The sequence below is a fragment of the Drosophila biarmipes genome, unplaced genomic scaffold (genome assembly GCF_025231255.1).
Source record: "Drosophila biarmipes strain raj3 unplaced genomic scaffold, RU_DBia_V1.1 ptg000017l, whole genome shotgun sequence".
In the NCBI taxonomy this organism is placed as follows: Eukaryota; Metazoa; Arthropoda; class Insecta; order Diptera; family Drosophilidae; genus Drosophila; species Drosophila biarmipes.
The window spans coordinates 4,948,214-4,960,912 of record NW_026114535.1 but is presented as its reverse complement, the minus strand read 5'-3'; the positions used below and the strand labels follow the sequence as shown (position 1 = coordinate 4,960,912).

At 34.6% G+C, this 12,699-nt stretch overlaps 1 long non-coding RNA gene across 2 annotated transcripts; it reads right to left on the bottom strand.

Moving 5' to 3' along the window:
* Window positions 1-3,745: 3,745 nt before the first annotated feature.
* Window positions 3,746-12,439, bottom strand: LOC127012069 (uncharacterized). Of its 2 annotated transcripts, none has more exons than XR_007765519.1 (2): window positions 12,125-12,439; window positions 3,746-4,587 (listed from the first exon to the last, which is right to left on the bottom strand). It is a non-coding gene; the product is annotated as an uncharacterized LOC127012069 (long non-coding RNA). The 2 variants fall into 2 exon arrangements; XR_007765518.1 differs by lacking the exon at window positions 3,746-4,587 and adding an exon at window positions 10,988-12,059.
* Between the last annotated feature and the right edge of the window lie 260 nt (window positions 12,440-12,699).

Here is a 12,699-nt window from a genome sequence, read left to right as displayed (position 1 = left end):
TGTTCATCTGGTTGTTTTGATTCATAAATGTGATTGAGCTTTTTGGACTTGGTACAGTTGTTACCCGTTGTTACCTTAATGGTTTAGACTAGTTTTAAATGGTACTTTGAGTAGAATCGAACCAAACTCCCTTCTGAACCTGTATTCTATTGGCTAAGAATTCGCATAATATATTCAACTTATATTTGAAATCGGCCAGACCCCTCGATTGTAGTGGGTATCCTATTTTAAAATAAAAAACGTACGCTAATGGGTGATCGGCCGAGTGATCGGCCAAGGAATGGTTCGGTGGTTAAATGGGTTTAAAAATATCCGTGAATCTTGAAACCAAGATGGTTCCGGTCATCTTGACAGCCTAATATACAATTATAAGTAGTGTAAAAACGCGGATTCTGGCACAATAAGCATATTAATGCTAATTCATGGCCGCCGTCCCCCCTCCCCTTCTCATTCTCATATGCGGATTCTGGCAAAATTAGCATGTTAATGGCCCCCGTCCCAAATGTTGTTATCGCGTACCCTTTTGACTCATTATCACAGGGGTTGCTATGCACTTGAGAATGGTCGCGCACCCGCACATGTCCGATCATGCTTGAAAATAATGTTTTTTATGATCGCAAGACTATTTTGGAAATCAAAATACCCCCAACAAATCTCACAAGCTAATGATTCTCAGAAGTGGAAAATATTTTCAAACCCATAAATTGGTTTCCGCCCCAGAACATTTTCCCGCAATAACATTTGGGTTCAAAAGTGGTTGTGATTCTCGATTACATTAACTATGTTGAAATCTTATATACGCTTTAATAGGTGGGTATACTTATTATTTCTAATATGGAATTTTCACCATTATTACGAATCGTGATTTTTCGCGGTTGGCCGACGATTTTACATTCCACGTTTATTGGCTGCCATGCCCCAATTTGTGGCTTACATATGAATCCAAACTCCGAAATGCGATTGGTACGAATTTTCCAGGTTATATTTTTATTTTCAATTCAAAAGTTTGTTCATTTCACGTTGGTTCAAACACATCGCCAAGATTCTTAGTCAGCATTAATATTAGTTTAGATTACAATTAAATAAAACTTTTTTATAATTTTCAGCAATTAAAAACAGCAATCGTCTCTAATGCTCCATCCAGAATTTTATAGATTTTTATTTTAAAGATTTTCCAACCTTCGTTGTCTTGCGCTTTGCTTGAGAACTGGGAGCTTGCATTTTCAGGCATCCTTGTCTTCGATATCAGCGTCTTTTTTTTTTTTAAATTTTTTTAACATATTGATTACAATGTTCATCTGGTTGTTTTGATTCATAAAGGTAATTAGTTTTTTGGACTTGGTTTAGTTGTTACCCGTTGTTACTTTAATGGTTTAGACTTGGTTTTTGATATTTGCTAACTGTAAAGTAATTGGATTTTGGTTGTTACTTAACGTTAAATACTTAGTTTTAATTGGTACACGTTGTATTTAGCTGTCACCTTAATGGCTTAGACTTGGTTTTAGTGGCTACTAACTGTAAAGTACTTGGTTTTAAATGGTAACTATTTATTCAGTCTTGGTTACACGTTGTATTTATCTCTTACCTTAATGGCTTAGACTTGATTATGGTAAGCTACTATGATCCTCAGATGTCTTACCCATCCCGTTCCAGAATCATTCACTTTTTCCACAGTCGATCCATAAACATGTGACCAACAATAGGGGCACACACAAGACCTATCCCTAAATCTCACTAACGAAAAATCGACTTGCTATCATAACCTGACCCTTATAAAAGACACATGCCACTACCCAAAGCACAATACACAGATGAAACATATTTTGTAGGATTGTTTGTTTTTTTCTGACTGCACCGTCTGTAAGAAATATAGCGGTCTCTCGTTTTGCATGCAAATTTTAGCTCGATTCCCACACTAAGATGTAAAATAGTTCTTACAATTAAACATTTCTCATATGTCTCATTTTTAAAACATTGATTTGATCCATCCCAGAACAACATAGGCCTTATACAGGAACGTGTTCAAATTTAATATCTGATTCAAGCTTATGGTAGACGTGTTGCGGCCTGGTACTATCTGTTTCTAGTTGCTTACTGTTTTTCTATTTCCAGTTTTCTACCTCTATTTTGTAAAACTGTAGCTGTTCAACAGTGTAAAGGACCTTTAATTACGTTGGTATAAGTAGATTTATTCTACTGATAAACAATTTCGATTCATGTTATCAGGTTTAAAAATAACATAAAAAATACATGCACTAAGGCAAGTGTTGTAAAACATTTCTTTATCTTTATTTTATCTTATACAGGTACAGGACTGACAGCTAGCCTTCGATTATTTCATTTTTTGTCTGACCGTTTCTTTGACAGCTGTATGTTATAGTCCTCCGATTTTTAAAAATTGTCTAAATTTGCTCATGCCTAACCAATGATCTACAGAAACTCAATTCTCTTTATTAAAGCCTTCAAAACTTCCTTTGCCAATTTTAAATTCCACATATGTTATCGCTTAGGTGCCTAGGATATTCGACCCTTCTTGGGACATCCCATATTTGGGTTACAGTTAATGCCCTCATTCTTCTGGCAAATTAACTACATCCATCTATGTATTTTGACATTGTATTCTTACCATGGCGTTAAAGCGCACCTTAAAAAGCCAAGTGCTTTTTGCCTCTAATTCAACCCAATATGAACTAGAATCTAAAATGCGCTTGTATACGCAATTAGCTGGTATTTTTAATTTTAGCTGTCTCAATTCACATGCCAAATCATTGCCATTACTCCATGGCCAATTTCCTTCACAAACTCTTCTTTGAGCCTGCCACTTTTGACACTTGTTCAGAGTGGTTTCCGTCATTAAATGGTATGAATCAACCTCAAAATTGTACACTAAATACTCTGAATTTAAGTTGGCTATCAGCAAACTCTCCTCTGACCAAACTGGCACTGGTATAATGGTATCTTAGGATTTATTACCATTTTTTTATCTACAAACAAGCCCCTAGCTGTAAAAAGCGTATATACCTATTTTAACTCTGTTCCACTTCTTTTACCTGGTAATACTAGTGTCTCAGATAGACTTTCCTTCATATTTGATATCTCGCTTTTCAGTTGACTCGGCTTGAGAATATTCGTGTTCAGCCGTCCATGATTTATATCAATTAACAAACTAATTAAACTTGCATGTGTCGTTTCACAATCTTCAATTAAACTAGTCAACTGCTTTTTAACCATAAAGAAATTTATAGACTCCTTATAAACGTAATAACTTTCTTGTAGTACAGCCGTCATATTCTTTATACGCTCATTCATACATTTAAAATTATTATTTGTCTTTTTAATATTATATTTTTATATATTTAGCCGTAGAATCCCCGATAGACAATTGCTTTTTGCCTAGATGCTAACCAACACATCTAACAAGTTTTTCATATTTTGCTCCATTTTTACCCTATCATCCTCATCCATAATTCCAAACAGTATGTGATATAAGGACCCCATGAACTCAAATGAAGCACGCTTTGTTCTTTGCTTACTATGCGCCATGAATAATTTATTATTTTAAAGTATTGTCTAGAACAAGTTTACACTGATCTTCGAAACTATAAAGTTTTTCACACACCAGTCTCATCTTGTTCACTAGAACGCTTCCTTTGCTTATCATTTCAAAATAAGCAACCATATTATAGAAAACAACCAAATTCCAAGAGGACGAGACAATTTCTACTTCGCCCATTGGATCCAAATATATGGCTGACGTTTTATTTATTTTTTCAATTTAATACTTAGGCGTATTTTCAACGGTGAGTGATGCATTTGACAGCTGACAAAACATCATTAACATTAGCATACTCATTATTAATCCCAGCTTGGATATCCTAGTTATCCTTTTGGGTTGAGATTCTTCTTCATTATCTTCGACAGCCTTGATTCCTACAAGAGGGCAAGCCTTGGTAATCGGTCGGGAAATGCATGCGTCCTGCATCTTGACTTTTATTACCCGAACTTTCTCGTCTTACCCTTATACACTTCTTGGACTTTTCCTAACGGCCATCTTAATGGATGACAATTTTCATCCTTTATTAGAACTACCTGTCCCTTTTCTATATTGGGGCTATTCCTTTTCCATTTATGCCTCTGTTGTAGGGTATGCAAGAGTCATCTTTCCATTTTATCCAAAAATATTTTTAATTTTTTGGATTAATTTCTACCTATCCAAGTTACCTATTTTTTTTTTTCATTTATGGGCTCAATCACATCTAACGTTGGTCGTCGTATCAAAAAGTGTCCAGGTGTAAGTACTTCATTTTCCTCTATATCATTATCTGATAAGTATAGGGGTCGTGGATTCTACACTCCTTCTATTTGGCATAAAAGTGTTGACATCTTCGCATGTTAAGTTTCCGTCACCAATCACCCGTTTTAGGTGATATTTCATAGATTTTACGGCGGCCTCCCAGATACCTCTAAAGTGAGGTACTGCCAGGGGGATAAAATGCCACTCAATCCCTTCTTTTCCGAGTTGATTTGCCACCGCTGAATTTTTTTTAATTGCTTTCGCTAACTCTTCGTCTAATTTTCTTGCTGCGCCTACAAAATTTGTTCCATTATCGGAATAAAAAGCCGCACACTTTCCTCTTCTTGCATAAACCTTATGAGCGCAGCTAGAAACGCGTCAGAAGGGTCCTGCGTAATCAATACCTGTATTTAGGAATGGGTACGACATTGTTACCCTATATTTGGGTAGATTTCCTGCACATTTCGTACACTCATTTAATTTTTTCTTTAATGAATTTCTCAACCCAAATATCCAATATTTTCTTTTATTCCACCATGTGAGGTTTGGTTATGAGCATCCTCAATAATTAATAAAGAAATATGCCCTTTGTCGAGAATAATTGGATGTTTTATTTCGAATCTAGCATTGTAATTTTGTAATCTACCGCCTAGTCTGATAATTTTATCCTGATCAATAATTGAATGTAAACTTAGAATTTTTGAAGAAATTTTGAATTCTTTATTATTATTTAAACTGTTTAGCTCTGAACCAAATTGATATGCCTGCTCCTTTTTTATAATTATTTGTTCTGCATATCTAATTTCCTTAACCGTTAAATAACCCGGGTAAGATATTTTCTTTGTTTTTATATTTATAAATCGAACTATGTAGCATATAACTCCTTTTAATTTTTGTATGCAGGAATATTTTTCTAAGAGATTATGAATAATATCCCTATCAGCTGTCAGCATGGTATGGACACCTGTTTCTTCCTCAGCTTTTGACTGAGACGGCCAATTCTCTTTTAATTCTTTTAACCAATTTGGCTCATTCCAACAAAGATCAAAATTTATCAGTTCACTTGGCGAAATTCCCCTTGACGCTGCGTCCGCTGGATTATCTTCTGATTCCGTTCCTGGGCATTGTCTTTTGATAACTACTGATCCCAATTATTTTCAGCCAGCCAAAGTTTCTGCACAAACAGCTTTCCTGTGATGGTTACTGGTGCTAACCATCCTAACGGATCATAAATTTTCGATAAGGTGGAAAGTACTGTTCGTTTATTTTCTTTTTTAGCATTTCCTAAATTAACGTTGGACTTAAATTCATCTTTTTGGGGTTCCCATTGAAGCCCCAATGTTTTCACGAACTAATTTTCTTTGATACTTATTACCTTGTCGTCGCTAGTATCTTCTACTACTTTTATTATTTTTTTATTATTCGAAATTCACTTCCGTAAATTCATATTAACTTTTTTAAATTCGCTAGAAACTTTCTCTATTATGTTTATGGCACTTTCCGCTGAATTAACTCCTGTCATGAGATCATCTATGTAGAAGTCATTTCTAATTATTCTTCCAATTTCATCATTATTACAATTATCTGCTATATCTACTAGAACTCTAGTAGCTAAATATGGAGCTGAGGCAGTCCCATAGGTTACTGTTTTTAATTTGTACGATTTTATTTTGTCTTCAGAAGAGTCTCTCCATAATATATATTGGTATTCTTGATCTTTTTCATCAATGAATATTTGCCTGTATATTTTTTCTATGTCCGCTGATATGACGTAGTCCCATTTACGCCAATTCAACATTATATCAAAGATTTATTTTAGGACTCTAGGCCCAACCCACATGATATCATTTAAGCTTTTGTTGTTAGTCGTTTTTGCCGAGGCATCAAACACTACTCTTAACTTTGTAGTTAGACTGGAATCTCTAAGTACGGCTTGATGGGGTATGTAGTATTTTCCTTCCCTCTTCGACTCAGTCATATGCCCGAGATCAATATATTCTTTCATAAACAATTTATGGGCATCTCGAAGTTTTTCATTTCGTGGAAACTTCTTCTCCATGTTTATCAATCGAGCCGTTGCTTGCGGCTTTGATTCCCCTAAGGATGTATCGTCCTTAAATGGAATTCGAACAATATACCTACCATTTCAAATAGAGGTAGTTTTCATAAAATTGTTTTCACAAACTTCGGTCTCTACATCATTTTTATCTTCATTTTCTAGTTCTCAAAAACGTTCTAAGTCTTGCACTTCGATAGTAGTTTCCACTATCAAATGAGTACCCTTTGACTTAGTGCATCCAGAAATGATCCAACCGAAATTTGGATTCTGTCCTAACAGACCATTAATTTTTGCTATACTTTTCTTTAAAATTTGTGTATATAGATCGGCTTCAATGATTACATCAACTTGGCTTGGCTTATTAAAGTCCGGGTCAGCTAATAAATAACTTTGCCATTTAGTCTTATCTATATTGACTTCTGTTATCGGTAAAGCTTTCATTAATTTGGGCAATATTATTGCCTCAGTCACTAACGACTTCTTCGAGTTAGGAGGTTTTATTGTTATTTTAATTTTATATTTGGATACACAAGTATCCGTAGAAGATATCCCACTAATTTCCGTCATAGTTTTAATTTTTGGCAGTTTTAGTATTTGTGCTGCCTCCTCTGATATAATAGTGCTTTGCGATCCACTATCAATGAGAGCTCTTAAATTTTTAAAATTGCCGTTGGCAGATTTCACTTGAGTTCTTGCTGTTGCAAGTAATGCCTGAGTGGCAGTCATACAAGTGTTGACTTTTTTTCCATTTTTGTATGAAACATCGTATGATGCAATTTATTGCACAAGGAACATAAGTATTCGCTTGAGTAGTTTTGATTAGATGAATGTTTGTGCATAATTGCACTTTTCTAGCGATTTCCATTCACTCTGTGGGATTGAGTCGCGAAATGCCCCATCATTTTTCAGATCGGACATTTTTCTCCCCAATTCGAATAACTACATAGTTTAAAATTGAAACTATTTGCCACATTTGATATTTTTTAATAGGGTTTTCTTCCTGAAAAGAGCAAGTCGCACATAATCGCTGCTCCAAAAAATCCATAACATCAGATAGTTTCTGTATGTCTTTGGTTTTTTTTACATAACTTTCATATAATTGAAGAGTCTGCGTATTAAATTTCCTGAGCACCATATGAGCAAATAACACATCAACTTTGTTGGTCAGATTGGCCTTCAGCTTTACGATGTGTATTGCTTCATTGCGGTATCAATAAAATGCTTAATCTGCTTGACAGAATCGATATTTAAAATCGTCAAGTCCATCAAGCGATTAAACTGCTCCGAGAAAATTTTTCTATGATTTTCGTACCGCCTCTACAGCCTTCATTTTAACAGAACCTCGTTCTTTTATCTGCTCATTTATTTCAGCAGAAATACTCTGAACGTCAAACTCTAATTCGGTAAGAGTTAACTTTTGGTCAGAGGTACAACTACCAGCTTCTTATTTTATGTTCGATATAGATTGCCAAAGAAAATGTAACCTATTCTTTCTAAGATGTAACATACTCAGCTTACCGTCCCGCATTTCTATATAGGTTTCATTCAAGTAGGTTTTTTTCATTAATTCTTTTTTTAACCCAGCCTCTTTATCTTTTTTTCTTCACTAGATTGTTTTTTTAACTTTTCATATTTAAGTTTTAGTTGACTTATTGTACCTAAAACTTGGTTATACCTCTTTCTGGTAAAGTATTCATGTTCAATAACACCTGACTTAATTAAATATGCGTGGTTGGACCGAAATTCACTTTCCGTTTCGTTTATAAAACGTAATTCTTCGGTAGTGAAATTTCGTCCACCATTCTCGCTAATTTCTTTGCCTTTCTTATCTATCTCGCATCCTGCCGATGCTGCAGTTGTAGATGCTGCCGATGCTGTAGTTGTAGATGCTGCCGATGTAGTTGTAGTTGCCGCTGTAGTTTTCTCCGCTGCTGTAGTCGCCGCTGATGTACTCGCCGTAAATTTTTATATTTTTTATATATCGCACGAAAATTTTATATTTTTGCGTCGATACTACCGGATTTTGTCGATTCGCACTTTGTTTACCGCACTATATACCGATGATGTTTAGGCCTCAATTTTATTTCGCAACCTTTGATTTTTTAAGGTGCTGGCTTATAACTCTAAGTCTCTTACCACTGGTGGGGGATGACTTTTAGAGCTCCTCGAAGGACCAAAAATGAATAGAGCGACCTAAAGTGAGGACGTCTTTATCTAATGACCCACGCAGACATACCTGCTTATCTTTGGTTTTTATAGCGCGCATATGTTATCGCTTAGGTGCCTAGGATATACGACCCTTCTTGGTTTCCGGTTTACATAAATATATCTATAAAACGTGTTCATGTTTGAACAATAATACTTGATAAGGGGTGGAGTTCTCCGGAGTCGTTCTTAAAGACTTTTTGACGCAATACGAAATAGGACTACATGTGCCTTCCTTCCAAAAATCAAATAGTTACTCGATGGTAGAACGTTTTTATTCCACTCTAACAGAAATCTATAGAATTATTCTGAGTAAGAGGAAGGAATTAAAAATAACCATAGAGCGACCCACTGAAGTACAAATTTAACTCCATTCGAGCTTTTTAGTGTCCGCACTCTCATTTTCGAGAACCCAGCCAGGATAATAGAAGAAATTAAATTTCACTTTGCTTTTCTAGGTTTTACTGGACAGCGGGGTAACATTACTTGCTATAAAAAAGTAAAAACTACACAAACAGAAATTTTTGAGACTTGGATATTCATACTCACAATGTAATTCTACAGATTGATCTTGGAAACAACGGTTTGTTAGTGAAATATTGGATAAAGATAAAGATCTTATAAAAATAAACTTAGGTTTGAACTTACAAAAAAATGGATGAGGAAATGGATGAAAAACATTCACCTTATTCAATACATAGACACGATTAATTTCAGCATAGATTTGCTTTGCAATCAAAAAAAGAATATTGCTAATTAAAAATGGTCCCAAAATACTAAATTCAGTCGAGATGAAAAAAAATACAAATTTTACTAGCCGAACAAAAGATAGAAGTTACGTTAGAACATGAATTATATAAAGTGCTTATATTAAAATTCACTACTGTCAATAAAACACTACAATTTAACATAAAAGTTCCGATTGTGTCCCAACAATCTTACAATTTGTACCGCCTCATTGGGTAATGTATAAGCAGTCACCAGCATAGAGGATACTGCCACTACGCATACATTCTTGTCGCATTGTCAATCCTGATTACGACTGTTACCTGAACCTGCAACAGGAAGTAGATAATTATTTTTCCTATTATTAGGTGCCTAGGATATTCGACCCTTCTTGGGACATCCCATAATTGGGTTACATGTAAAATACAGTTTACATAAATATATCTATAAAACGTGTTCATGTTTGGACCAGCAAGATTCGATGTGGCGTTTTTAAATTTGACTTATAATCTATACAATTTGATAATATGCTAACATTTTTTTATATATTTTTTTATGTATTAACTTTTAATATTTTAACCATCTTGCAAACGGCCTCCAAACGTTATTGCTTGCAGTTTCCTGCTTAAGTTACAGCTGTATGGCAATTATTATTATAATTGTAATGATTACGATACTTAAAATCAAAGAGGTATGGCCAGATATATGATGTACATTTAACCCCTTTAATTCTATATCAATTCCTTTCAAATGTGCTAATTCCTTTGTCAGTCTATCAATTTCTGCACTATGGTTTCTAGTGTGATTTTCAAATGAGCTCCAAACGTTTTCGGAACGTCCATAATGTCACCTATATAAGCCGATGATAATGTCTCTTGTCTCTCGGACTTTATATTATATTGCGCTACTAATATTTTATCTGGTTTTAGCTGTCTCAATTCACATGCCAAATCATTGCCATTACTCCATGGCCAATTTCCTTCACAAACTCTTCTTTGAGCCTGCCACTTTTGACACTTGTTCAGAGTGGTTTCCGTCATTAAATGGTATGAATCAACCTCAAAATTGTACACTAAATACTCTGAACTTAAGTTGGCTATCAGCAAACTCTCCTCTGACCAAACTGGCACTGGTATAATGGTATCTTAGCATTTATTATCAATTTTTTATCTACAAACAAGCCCCTAGCTGTGAAAAGCGTATATACCTATTTTAACTCTGTTCCACTTCTTTTACCTGGTAATACTAGTGTCTCAGATAGACTTTCCTTCATTTTTGATATCTCGCTTTTCAGTTGGCTCGGCTTGAGAATATTCGTGTTCAGCCGTCCATGATTTATATCAATTAACAAACTAATTAAACTTGCATGTGTCTTTTCACAATCTTCAATTAAACTAGTCAACTGCTTTTTAACCATAAAGAAATTTATAGACTCCTTATAAACGTAATAACTTTCTTGTAGTACAGCCGTCATATTCTTTATACGCTCATTCATACATTTAAAATTATTATTTGTCTTTTTAATATTATATTTTTATATATTTAGCCGTCGAATCCCCGATAGACAATTGCTTTTTGCCTAGATCGTTTAGGCTAACCAACACATCTAACAAGTTTTTCATATTTTGCTCCATTTTTACCCTATCATCCTCATCCATAATTCCAAACAGTATGTGATATAAGGACCCCATGAACTCAAATGATTACTATGTGCCATGAATAATTTATTATTTTAAAGTATTGTCTAGAACAAATTTACACTGATCTTCGAAACTATGAAGTTTTTCACACACCAGTCTCATCTTGTTCACTAGAACGCTTCCTTTGCTTATCATTTCAAAATAAGCAACCATATTATAGAAAACAACCAAATTCCAAGAGGACGAGACAATTTCTACTTCTACCCATTGGATCCAAATATATTGCTGACGTTTTATTTATTTTTTCAATTTAATACTTAGGCGTATTTTCAACGGTGAGTGATGCATTTGACAGCTGACAAAACATCATTAACATTAGCATACTCATTATTAATCCCAGCTTGGATATCCTAGATCCACCCCTAGTTATCCTTTTGGGTTGAGATTCTTCTTCATTATCTTCGACAGCCTTGATTCCTACAAGAGGGCAAGCCTTGGTAATCGGTCGGGAAATGCATGCGTCCTGCAGCTTGACTTTTATTACCCGAACTTTCTCGTCTTACCCTTATACACTTCTTGGACTTTTCCTAACGGCCATCTTAATGGATGACAATTTTCATCCTTTATTAGAACTACCTGTCCCTTTTCTATATTGGGGCTATTCCTTTTCCATTTATGCCTCTGTTGTAGGGTATGCAAGAGTCATCTTTCCATTTTATCCAAAAATATTTTTAATTTTTTGGATTAATTTCTACCTATCCAAGTTACCTATTTTTTCTTTTTCATTTATGGGCTCAATCACATCTAACGTTGGTCGTCGTATCAAAAAGTGTCCAGGTGTAAGTACTTCATTTTCCTCTATATCATTATCTGATAAGTATAGGGGTCGTGGATTCTACACTCCTTCTATTTGGCATAAAAGTGTTGACATCTTCGCATGTTAAGTTTCCGTCACCAATCACCCGTTTTAGGTGATCTTTCATAGATTTTACGCCGGCCTCCCAGATACCTCTAAAGTGAGGTCCTGCCAGGGGGATAAAATGCCACTCAATCCCTTCTTTTCCGAGTTGATTTGCCACCGCTGAATTTTTTTTAATTGCTTTCGCTAACTCTTCGTCTAATTTTCTTGCTGCGCCTACAAAATTTGTTCCATTATCGGAATAAATAGCCGCACACTTCCCTCTTCTTGTATAAACTCACTCATTTAATTTTTTCTTTAATGAATTTTTCAACCCAAATATCCAATATTTTCTTTGAATGTATGTTCTCATCAAATTTATTCCACCATGTGAGGTTTGGTTATGAGCATCCTCAATAATTAATAAAGAAATATGCCCTTTGTCGAGAATAATTGGATGTTTTATCTCGAATCTAGCATTGTAATTTTGTAATCTACCGCCTAGTCTGATAATTTTATCCTGATCAATAAATGGATGTAAACTTAGAATTTTTGAAGAAATTTTGAATTCTTTATTATTATTTAAACTGTTTAGCTCTGAACCAAATTGATATGCCTGCTCCTTTTTTATAATTATTTGTTCTGCATATCTAATTTCCTTAACCGATAAATAACCCGGGTAAGATATTTTCTTTGTTTTTATATTTATAAATCGAACTATGTAGCATATAACTCTTTTCAATTTTTGTATGCAGGAATATTTTTCTAAGAGATTATGAATAATATCCCAATCAGCTGTCAGCATGGTATGGACACCTGTTTCTTCCTCAGCTTTTGACTGAGGCGGCCAATTCTCTTTTAATTCTTTTAACCAATT